We start from the raw sequence: 12,635 nt of genomic DNA, 5'->3' as shown, positions 1-12,635 counted from the left end.
CATATGGCATCTCTCCTTCATGGGATGGTACACCTGAGGGCGGCTACCAAGTCCCACCCATAATTATCCTTCCCGAGATCCAGCCCAGTGCTAACAAAGGGGAGGTTCTGCAAAAATAGGTTTTAAAAGACACAATTAAATGTATGTGAAAAAATAAAAGACTCAGGTCATAAGCTAGAAAAAGTAATGCAAACTCATTCACTTCATAGAATTCTGGGAAGAGTTCACACATGTCATTTTTCTTTAAAAGCCACTCTAGTGTGGAATTGTGTTCACCTTCCCTGAAAGGCTGGGGAGGAGTTGGCTGGGAAGATATATCCTGTGACGTCTATGGAAGAGATGCTTCGGGTCTAGGAGTGACCGCTCCTTTGCCTGTGCCCCTAACCTACACCTCTCGTCTACAGGGTGTCTGCAGCAATACATCTGCGAGGTTCCAGAACCCCCGCATGTGCTATGAGCTCAGCAGCGACTTGAGGAGGGCAAGCAGCAGACTGGCTTTCTCTAATGGGGGTGAAGATGGCTGAGTGCTATGGGCTAATGAGAATGCATATGTATTCGGGTTTTTAAAGCCTCCCAGCAAGGCTGGAAAACACTGTTTATTTTAGGCACGGTTGGTTGTTCCTTCTCTGATTCCAGGAGCCAATCATTTGTGGCCAGTTTCAAAACCCAGGATCCACAGCTCTCTCCGCTCAATCCCTGAGTGCTAGCCCTGTTGAAGAGGAAAAGTAAAACCCTCTTTGGCTCTGTGCTTCCCCTTCACGTGTCAATAGAGTCTTGTGGCCTCACCAAGCTAAGCTGAAAATAGAGCCAGAAGGACGCCTCCACTTTCATGCTTGAGGAGAGAGCAAGCCCACGAGCAGGCATCACGGCTTCCAACCCAGAGACAGCAAGGACTGCCGGCGACCGGGCGTCAGGAGCCCAGACCAAAGCACAGGCTACTTCTCGTCGTAAACAGCAGGCAGTCTACTCACCAGAACAGATGAGTGACATGCCAAGGAAACAAAAAGAGAAGAGCAGAGGATCATCAAAGAAAATCTGTAATCAAAAATAAATACTTCACAATGTGATTCCAAGAAGCCTATGGCTGAGGTGGCTTTCATGGGCACTTGTGAGTGTCCACAGACAGCCTGGAATTGTGTCTTTAAATGTGAGATATTCGTGTATGTGAATGGGCCAACTGGACTTCCCTCCCGCAAATGGCACACTGTTCTGGATATGCACTTTCAATGATCTCTTGCGTTAGTCTACTGCAAACTGGGTGGCTTCGACCACAGAAATGCTTACACAACCACCTGCAGGCTAGAAGTCCAGGAACAAAGTGTCAACAGGGTTGGTTCCTTCCGAAGCTGCAAGGAAAACCCTTTAGATGCCTCTCATCTCATTTCTGGTGGTTTGCTGGTGACCTTTAGTGTTCCTTGGTGTGGAGATGCATCACTCTGATCTCCACCTTCATTTTCACACAGAATTCTCCTGAGTGCATCTGTCTGTATCTGCATTTTCCCTTTTCAGAAGGACCAGTAGTAATATGGATTAAGGCCCACCCTACTGGCCTCATCTTAATTTGATCATCTGCAAAGACCCTACCTATATCCAAATAAAGTCACATTCACAGATATAAAGGGTTAGGAATTCAACAGCTTCTGGGGGAAGGCAATTCAACTCCTAACAGGCCTCAAACATGAAATGTTTCTACGAATAGCATCATTGATGGTATTATTTGGCAGAGGAACAGATAGAGTCAGATGACAAGGGCTTCTCCAACAGTCATCAGTTTCATTCAGATCTGGACACAAGCAGGAAAAATGGTGTGAGCAACAGCTAAGCAGCACAAAGAATCAAGACTTGGGTGTGAGAGTCTGCCTTGGTCTTCAATCATGTAGATGTGAGCCCCACCCCACTTTCATCCCACCCAAGTGCCACTGTTATAGCTTGGGGAATAAAGCTCAGAATAAAGCCAGACAGTCAGAGTAGGGGAGAGATTTTCCAACATAACTCAGACCCTGATGTTTCTTAGTTAATTTTCCCTGAAAGAGAAAATATCTTCCTAAAAGAATAAAAGACTTAAAAGTAACTTGATGTTAAGACATGCCATAAACTATGAGAATAATTTCTCATTTGTTCCTTCCTCCTTTTTTTTTTTTTTTTTTTTTTTTTAGGCAGACTTGCTCTGTTGCCCAGGCTGGAGTGCAGTGGCGTGATCTCGGCTCACTGCAAGCTCTGCCTCCCGGGTTCACGCCATTCTCCTGCCTCAGCCTCCCACGTAGCTGGGACTATAGGCGCCTGCCACCATGCCTGGCTAATTTTTTGTATTTTTAGTAGAGATGGGGTTTCACCGTGTTAGCCAGGATGGTCTCGATCTCCTGACCTCACGATCCACCAGCCTCAGCCTCCCAAAGTGCTGGGCTTACAGGCATGAGCCATGGCACCTGGCCCCTTCCTCCTATTTTTTTTAATCCAAGACCCTCCTAGAAGTACAAGAGGACTTTAGGAAGTTCATGGAAAATGGAATCAAAAGACAAAAATGAAAAATATAAACTTTATAAACTGTATTACTCAATATAAGCTCCATCAAGTTCGAAACACTTTTGTAAGTGATGATACCACCCATTTAGTCCATTCTTAAAATATTGAGGGTCCTGAGAATTTAACCATATCAATAAAGTCTTTGTACATTATTAACTGAAAAAGATGGTTGCCTTTTAAGTATTTGGTCTTAATTAGGAAACAAAAAGAAGTCAGAAGCAGCAATATCAGAACTGCAAGTTGGATACCCAATGATTTTCTATTGAAATTCACAAAATTGACCTTATTTAATGAGAGGAATGAGCAGAGTCTTGTCAGGGTGGAGAAGGACTCTCTGCTGAAGGTTTCAGTGGCATTTGTCTGCTAAAGCTTTGGTTAACTTTCTCAAAACACTCTCATAATAAACAGATGTTATCATTCTTTGGCTCTACAGACAGTCAACAGCAAATTCCTGGAGTATCCCAAAAAACTCTTGCTATGACCTGTGCTCTTGACTGGTCTGCTTCTGCTTTGACTGGTCCACTTCTGCTTTGACTGGAAAATGTCCACCTCTTGGTAGCCATTGCTTTGATTGTGCTTTGTCTTCAGGATTGTACTGGTAAAGCCATGTTTCACCTCCTATTACAATTGCTTGAATAAATCCTTCAAGATCTTCATCCTACTTGTTTAATTTTCATTGAAAGATCTGTTCTTGTCTGCAGCTGATCTGGGTGCAATGGTTTTGACACCCATTGAGTGGAAAACTTACTTAACTTTAATTTTTCAGTCAGAATTGCAAAAGCTGAACCAATTGAAATGTCTGTTAATTATCAGGTCTCTTCAATTAGGGCATGGTTAATTTTTTCCTTGCCAATTGACATGAATGGTCTGCCACTACAGGCTTCATCTTCAACAGCAACTTCTCCCTCCCTCCCTGCCTCCCTCCCTCCCTTCCTTCCTTCTTTCTTTCCTTCCTTTTTGAGACAGAGTCTTGCTCTGTCACCCAGGGTGGAGTGCAGTGGCATGATCTTGGCTAACTGCAACCTCTGCCTCCCAGGTTCCAGAAGTGGTTCTCCTGCCTCAGCCTCCCAGGTAGCTGGGATTATAGGTGCCTGTCACCACACCTGGCTATTTTTTTTTTTTTTTTTTTTTTGGTATTTTTAGTAGAGACGGGGTTTCACATATTGACCAGGCTGGTCTTGAATTCCCGACCTCAAGTGATTCACCTGCTCCAGCCTCCCAAAGTGTTGGGATTACAGGCATTAGCCACTGTGCCCAGCCTCAACTTCTCCCTTCTTAAAGAAGTTATCTATTCGTAAACTGCTGATTCGGGGGAAGGGGGTATTGTCCCAATAAGCTTTTCACAAAGCATCAGTGAGTTCACCATACTTCCCCTCAAGCTTCACTATAAATTTGATGTTTGTTCTTACTTCAAATTTAGCAGAAATTGACACTGCTGTGATAGGGGCTCTTTTCAAACTGACATATTATCCTTCTTAGTGCCTCAACCTAGATTGTGTACAAACATGTTATAAAAAGTTAGTACAAATCAATTTTGGTGCAAAAAAAATTGAAATCCAGCATAGTTTTTTTCATAATAAGCATTCTCTATGAACTTTCTGAAGAGCCCTCAGACAGCTTCTCACACAGTTACTCCACATCCTTGAGGATCAGAGATCAAGGCCTCAGCAGGGTTGGTGCCTTCTAAGGGCTGTGAGGGAGAAACCGTGTATACCTCTCTCCTGACTTCTGGTGGGTTGCTCACCATCTTCAGCATTCCATGGCTTGGAGATGCATCACTCTGATCTCTGCTTTCATCTCCACATGACGTTCTCCCTGGATGTATACAGCTCTGTGTCCAGATTTTCCCTCTGTATAAGGACATTGCTCATATTGAATTAGGACTCACTCTAAAGACCTCCTTTTACCTTGATTACCTCTATAAATACTCTCTCTCCAAATAATGTCACATTCTGAAGTACTAGGGGTTAAGATTTCAACATATGGATTTGGCAGGTATGCAATTCAACCCATAGCAACCTATGTCCAAACTGCACTAGCCCTGGGGACAGATAAATAAATAAAACATGATATGGGGAATGAAGCATTCACTGGCCATTGGGAAAAACTCACAGCTGTGTCCCTCTCTGTTATTAACTTTTGTAAGCACATGAAATTGACATGAGACTCTTGCAAGTCCAGATGCCTAGGATCCAAAGACTCTACCACTGGAATAACACATTTTACAACAGGTAACCAGGCAAGGTTAGGGGATGGCTTCAGATTTCTCAGGTTGAAAATTTAGGAGTATGTGAAAAACAGCATCTAGGAGTATGTAAAGCATGGAGTCCAACAGCACAGAGGAGGGAGGCACTCGGGTGACCAAATCTTTCTAATCCGGTGTGAGAGCAGTCGTAATGGACGATGGAACACAGAAGAGAGAGCCACTTCTCCTGCTCCAGGAAGGAGGAGGCTGCCGGTAACACTGGGAGACTGCGCTAGAGCTAGTCCACAGACAAAGGGCCGGAGTTCGAAAGGGGCACGGGCTAAGGACACTCCAGGCGGAAAGAGCAGCCAAGCAGATGCTGCGGAACGAGAGGTCCCAAGCATGTTTCTGAGAACCTTGATTTTGCACCTTGTTTCAGACACTTTCTTGTCACTGATCTGGTGTAGGTGGGAAGTGAAAGTGTAAAATACGGTGGTTTCCGAAATAGGGTGTTTATACACCTAAAAAGTTTTGAAAACTCCTTGATAGGCTATTTTTTAAAAATTAAGTTAAAAAAAATCTAACAAAGTTTCTTAACTTCTCAACATTTCAATGAAACCCCAAGAGTATGTAAGACGGGTTCATTTCTACTAATATATTTTGGAATTTTCTGCCACGTAAGGGACCTAATGTAGAAAAAAAAAAACCACTAATCTAAAATTTAATCTGCATTATATTAAAAGGAAAACAATCTCTCTTTATCCTCCTTTCTCTCTTCTTCCCCTTAAGTAGGTATGGCGGGATTTCCTGAGCTGTTGACTGAGCTCTTCTCCCTCTCCCAGGCCACATAACTTGGTCATTCATTTCCTGTTCCCTGCTTCAGCCAAAGGCAATTTGCAGAGAGCAGAGGAAAATGGAGGCCTTCACCTTTACCTTTGAGAGCAAAGCTTCAGCCCCAGGTTAAGACCAGGGCTCAGGAAGAATATTTGGTCTTTCAAAGTAAATCTTTGGCCTCAGCAGCACAGAGGCCTCCTGAGTAGGGTGGAGGGGTATGCAGAGGCTGCAGTGTCCTGGGAAGGGCCTGTGCCCATGAAGTGGGCTTCATCCCCACTTTGTGCGGTTTGTGCAGAAAGATAGCTTCAGACAAATGCCAGAGTGAGAGCAAAACCCTGAGGTTCCCTTGGAGAGGCAGGCTGCGCAGATGCCTATTTGGTGATTCAGAATCAACAAGCCAGGCCCGGTTTCACATGGGTTGCCTCCAGGATGGGTGGGAGCTCCCAAGAGCCTCATGGGAGGTCCAAGTGAGTGGCTGTGGCCTGGAGAGCGTAGGATTGAAGCAGAGCTGGGGTGGAGTGAGAATAAGAGACAACAGCAGCGAACAGCAGGCTCTGACAACCAAAGAACAGAAAGGAAAGCATCTCCCAGCCCCCAAGGGGAGCAATGCCGGCCCCCAGCATCAGACACATCTGCAGGAGAAGCAGGAGACTTCAGCTAACCAAGAATAATGTTCCTTTACCTAGACAGAATGGAGCCTGGGAAATTAGATTATGCTAAAGGGAAGCTAACATGCATTTAATGCACACCTGGCTTCTGGGTCTAAGATTTTTGTCGGCTCCTAAAATGCGAGCCTTGTTGAATTGGTGTAGGCTTCTCCTTAGTCACCAGGTAAAGCAAAGGGCTAGGACACAGCCATATGCAGTAACTCAGCCTGCCCTTAACCAAAGGGCCCAAGAAAGAGGTGAGAGCAAAGAAGGTGAATCACAGATTTGAAAGCAAAGCAAATAAAAGCAGTGGGGAAAGACAGGGTATGAATACGGGGCACACTTTGAGGCACAGACACTTCCCAGGACCCTGCAGCCCTCTGAGCATTCCTCTGCCCTACTCAGAGGCATTTTCCCATGTCAAACTCCTCAGGGTTGGGGATTCTGGATGCTCCTGTGTAACCGTTCCTTCCTGCTCCATCTCAACATTTGTGTTGTTTGCAAAGAAAGTGGGCTCCGTAAGGTCAAGGGCTGCCCCAGGTGCATTTGTGTGTTTAACAGGGTACTGGGTGATGACTGTGTTAAAAGGAACAATATTGGAGTTTTTTACCAGAGTGACTGAGGAGTTCACAGGAATCCAGGGTGTATGAGTCCCACCAAAGATTCCATGTGCCTTGGGACTGCCCCATCCCATTGGGAATTCCAGTCTGACTTCTTGGCAATGGGTGCCTGAGCAACAGAGCAACAGAGCAAGGTGAAGGAGAGAAGCCCTCCCAGTACCCATCCCCACACCAGCAAGAGGGAGCGCCAGACTCACAGCCTACCATCCCCTCCAGCCCCAGCCCATCCGACCTACGTCAGCCACCTTCTGACTGATTATGCTTTTCCCTGGGGAAAAGGCCAAAAAACCATCTAGGCCTCAGCCCCAGCATCCCTGAACCTCTAACCCAGCCCTGGACTTCCAACTTTGAGACTTCTTTCAGGTGGGACAAGCAAACCCCATGTTTTTTAAGTCTCTGCTATTCAGGTTTTCCTGAATTATTTGCAGCCTAATGGAGCCCTGGCTGCTCCTGTCTGGAGGTGGGGCACGTGGATGAGGCCTTGGAGAGGCCAGCGTCTCTCACCTCCCTTCCAGTCCACAGCTCCAGGCACACGGGCCCTTCCTGTGACTATATGGAAGTCATCTGGCTCCCTAAAGCCATAACCAGACAGACCTTCTGTCAAAAGGCAGGAGAGTCTGGAACGGGCTCTTTGAGGCCACAGATTGACACTGTCAGCTGACCCCTCCGGGATCCTATTTCCTGACATACACCCTCGATTCAGGTCATCTGGTTATTGTGAGCTGGGTCGTAAATCTTAAGGAGCTCACTTTTTTGGCAAACAACTAAACCCCAAGAATACTCCTTATTTATAAAACAATATGTATGCTGGTTCTACGAAGGTTTTCAGTCCTCAGGGTACTAAAATCCTTGTGCCCTTCTGCCTCCTTAACCACAGCACACATGCTCAAGAGAACTAGAGTTCAAGAAATCATTTCTATACATGGGCTCCAACAAAACCTGGTTACGGAGGATGGCCTGTTTCCAACAAGCTTCATTTAAGGTTCCCCTACGTGAAAGGAATAAATACTATGATGACGTGAGGCAAAACATAAATGCCTGCGGAAAGTCAGAAATTTCCCTCTTGGTGTCTCATCATTATTGAGGTGAGGGGAACAAAAGGTGGAAAAATCGATTCCACCTTCTTGGTGAAGAAAACAACTCTCTAGACAAGAACATGGACCAGCAAACAGGGAGAGAAATTGTGTGTTTACTGATTTGAGTCAATTATTGCAGTTGCCACGTTTCTCAGGAGTGTTGACGTCCAGGTCGAGGCTGCCCCATGAATGGTCAGCAACACACTGAGGCCAACAAGGAAGGAGGAGGCCTGGCTGTGAATGAAGCATGCTCGACTCTAGCTCGTCATGTGAGCAGGTCACAGAGAGCAGATGCCTGTGGGCGCTTAGTAAACACTGCAGGGCATGGCACTGGTACTAAAAGGGACTAAAGTTAAATGTTTATCAGAATGTTTACAGCAAACTTCCCATAGCACAGGTCATGTAAACTCTTTCTATCCATGCATGAGCCTTTGGACAGACAGCCCCCAAAACTATGAGTTTTTAATATTAGCCTGCATCCCTCAGTGCTGGACTTTTCCACTGTACTGGGTTATACGTCATCCAAAATTCACCTCCAAAGGAACCTCAGCATAGATTCCTCACTCACTATGAGACTGGACACAGCCTTTCAGGGCATCCCCAAATAGAATAAAGATAGTGAGGTAGGGGGCGGGACTCAACTCCAGAGGCAGGACTCAGACACTGGACCAAATGGTGAGCTAGCTAAAACAGGGCCACGGCAGAAGCAGCTTTCCATAAGACATGCCCACCAGTGTGCCATGTCAGTTTACCATCGCCGTGGCAACACCTGAGCGTTACCACCGCTTTCCATGGCAGTGACCCAGTGACCTGGAAGTTACCACCTTTGTCCTAGAAATGCCTGCATCAACTGCCTTTTAACTTGCATGTAATTAAAAGTGGGTACAGATATGACTGCTGAACTGCCCCTGAGCTGCTACTCTGGGCGCACTGCCTGTGGGGTATCCCCGCTCCACAGGGAGCAGTACCGCTGCCGCTGCTTCAATAAAAGTTGCTGTCTAACACCACCACTTGTGCTTGAACTCTCTCCTGGGCAAAGCCAAGAATCCTCCTGGGCTAAGCCCCAGTGTGGGGTCTTGTCTGTCCTGCATCAGTTGCAAACGGTAAGCTGATAAGAAATGAAAACGTAAGGAAAACTCCTACATACCACCCAGGGAGAAGCCCACTCCTAGGCAGCATCAAGCCCAGAAGGTAGCAAACAGGGTTTGCAGGACAGCTTGATTTTTGTCTGTGCAACAACCACCGGGCCTGCCTGGTACAGAGGCAAGTATGTGGGCAGAAACAGAAGCTGACAAATAAGAGTTAGCTTTAAAAAGATGCTGACTCTGGGCTCCCCATTTGGCCATGGCATCAAACGCTGCTGCCAAATAATTTGGCTCACAAATATTCACCACAGGAGAATATCTGAGCATTAAAAAGCAAACAAAAAAACAATCAGGAACCAAGTACCTTAGCTGGCTGGACAAAAAGACACATGCTTACAAGCCAGCAGATGGGTGTGAAGGCTACTGAGTGTCACGAGAAGCGCAGCTTGGCCAGTTGTGACTTCTGGAATGATCTGTGTCAAAGATTTCAAATGCTGTGTGCAGTTGGCATGTGGCTGCTAAGCTTTTAATTTTGTGACCTTTGAGATTGTACAAATGAGCAAAACCCTTTTGTAGATCTTTAAAGGGAATTTTAGGCAAGGTTCAGGAGCAATGCCATGGTAATTTTTTAAATTTTACCCTGTTAAAAACAGACTTTGCCAGTCAATGTGGAGACCTCTAAATTCACATCTTCTAAGGACATGGAGAGAAGGGAGTTTGTGGCTATTTTCACAAGAAAACCACCAGCCAGTTCCATGGTGCTCCTCATCCAAGTTGCCTAATTAATGGCATAAAGCCCTCTGTCTGAAAAGACTGCCTTGGATTTATTTAGCACCCATCTTCCTATAAATGTCTCCCAAAAGTCTTGGGAGTTCATCTCCTTTGCATTTTTACTGCATCACGTGGACCACCATGGCCACACATTAATGCCCCTGCCACCAGCCTCCATTGTCCACCAGGGATAAGCAAGAAAGCATTGATTTGGGACTTCTGCAGGGTCCTTCCTTCACGCGGTGTATGCTTTGAAACCACCACATCCCCAATCCACCACACCGTGGGCGGCCTCCTTCGAAGCCCTCAGCTTTCCGCAGGAAACCTCTTCCTCCAGGACACCTGTCATCAGCCCCCCAGCTGCCTTAATTTCCTTCATCAAAACACTCTACATTGCAGTCATGCGACCATACAATTGTTCAGCATGTATATTAGTTTCCTATGACTTCTGTAGCAAATTACCACAAACTCAGTGGCTTCAAACAACCCAGATCTATTCTCTTACAGTTCTGGTGGTCAGAAGTCCAAAGTGGGTCTTTCAAGGCTGAAAGGAAGGTGTCAGAGGGTTGGCTCCTTTGGAAGGCTCCAGCAGAGAACCTGTCCCTTGCCTCTTCCAGTTTCCAGAGCTGCCAGCATTCCTCAGTTTGTAGCTGCATCACTCCCACATTTACTTCCGTCATCACATCGCCTTCTCCTATGCTGATCACCTGCCTCCTCCTTATAAAAACCCCTGTGATTACATTAGGCCAATGCAGAATAATCTCTCCAGCTCAAGATCCTTAACTCAATCACATCTGCAAAGTCCATTTTGCCATACACAATAATATTCACATGTTCCAGGGAACAGGATGTGGACATGGTGGGGAGGTGGTGATTACTCAGCTTAATACACAACGTGCCTTTCCCACTAGGATATTAGTGATCAGGGTCTTTGTGCAGCTGATTTAGTCTTTATGCTCCAGGATCCAGCACAGAGCCAGATTCATTGTTCAGAAAATGAATGAGGAAATGAACTGAAGAGTGAATGTGCAAATAGAGTTCTTCCCTCGCCTCTTCTATGCTTCCTTTGAATTTTTTTTTTTTTTTTTTTGAGATGGAGTTTGCTCTGTCACCCAGGCTGGAGTTCAGTGGCACAATCTCAGCTCACTGGAAGCTCCGCCTCCCGGGTTCACGTCATTTTCCTGCCTCAGCCTCCTGAGTAGCTGGGACTACAGGCGCCAGCCACCACGCCCGGCTAATTTTTTGTATTTTCAGTAGAGACAGGGTTTCTGAACTCTTATTTATTTATTCACGTATCTATTTCCTTTTCCTCTCTCTTTCCAGCTCCTGCTTCTTCCTCACAGGTACACTGAGGCATCCAGCACATTGATTTTTCCCCACTCGCCTTAGCCTGTCTCCTGCTGCAGTTGTCTCATTTTGGTGAAGTGAGTGTCCAGGTTTCCCCTCGCTCCCAGCTGCAACATGGATCTGTGAAAGATGGTAAAATGGGAAAGTCTTCACATCCTGGCTCTCTCTGCCCTTCATTGCCTTTAAGCTCTTTAACAACTTTTATTTGAAGAGGAAAGCAACTCTCTAGACAAGAACACAGACCAGCAAACATAGGGAGAAATTGTGTGTTTACCGATGTCAGTCAATTATTGCAGTGGCCACATGTCTCTGGAGTGTTGACATCCAGATGGAGGCTGACCCATGAATGGTCAGCAAGGAAGAAGGAGGACCTATACTTTCCTCAGTTTGTAAGTTGTAAAAGACCCATGGAAGGCCAACTATCCTTGTCCATGGACATGTGGACAGATGGTTCAGTGGCTATCATCAATTTTGCATCTATTTGTAAATTCTATGTCAGCATTCCTATTGTCCCAGCTATTCGTGGCATTTTTAATTCTCCTTTGGACGGGTTGGAGCATCTTACTGGTTCCCTCATTAATTAATGACTTAAATAAAATCTTTGACATGTGTTCATTCTACATGTGGGTAAGAGTCATGATTTTACTTAAAAAAAAAAAAAAGTCCTTTTACAGGTCTCAGAAGAGAGGCAGCTGCATCAACAAACACAAGGGCTAGCCTATCCTCTAGAGAATTCACAGCTGAAGCGTGGATTAAATACACCCTGTGCCTTTCCTGCCTTTCATTCCCTTTACCGTATCTAGCAGTTGGATGGAACGCATTGCAAAAGGAACAGTGGAGAAGCACATGCACACAGCACATGCCTGGGAGGCTCCCCTAGAGCAGCTGGGATCTCTATGCTCTCACCTCCACCTTTTAATCTCATGGTTTCTTGGCCTCTTCTCTCCCTTTCACACCCATCAAGAGATGATTTGAAGAGGCTCTGGCCTCCCCTTGGCCACTCTCAGCTGTCTTCCTGACTCCTGCCTGATCTTCACACCAGTATTGTCTTCTCAGCCCTACACAAGGTCGATGCCAGCACAATCTACCAGCCCACTTCTCGCTCCAACAGCCATCACATGAAGACATTCTGGAGCTATCACTCCATCCATGGGAAGCTGCCTACCAGTCCTTAGAAAGAAAGTGAAAGTCTGCTTCCAAACATGAGAAGGGGTTAGACCAAGGGCTAACTCCTGGCCAGTTTGATGGAGCAGAGGATCATAGTGGAGAAGCCAGATTGGACAAAGCCAGTATGTTCTGCCAATCCAAGCAAAAGGCAGGTGGCCAAGCAGATGCAGGAAAGAAAAAAAATTTTTTTTCTCACCCATTACTAGGTCCATAGCTGAGGCACCTATGGCAAAATACAGATTAACAAGAGAAACATCAAACTTATTTAATTTAAATTTTATGTGACATATGAGACATCAGGAAAAAAGACCCAAAGAGGCTGGGCGCAGTGGCTCACACCTGTAATCCCAGCACTTTGGGAGACTGAGGCAGGCGGATCA

The sequence above is a fragment of the Papio anubis genome, chromosome 14 (assembly GCF_008728515.1).
Source record: "Papio anubis isolate 15944 chromosome 14, Panubis1.0, whole genome shotgun sequence".
Lineage (NCBI taxonomy): Eukaryota > Metazoa > Chordata > Mammalia > Primates > Cercopithecidae > Papio > Papio anubis.
The sequence above is the reverse complement of the archived record's forward strand: the minus strand, read 5'-3'. Positions refer to the sequence as shown.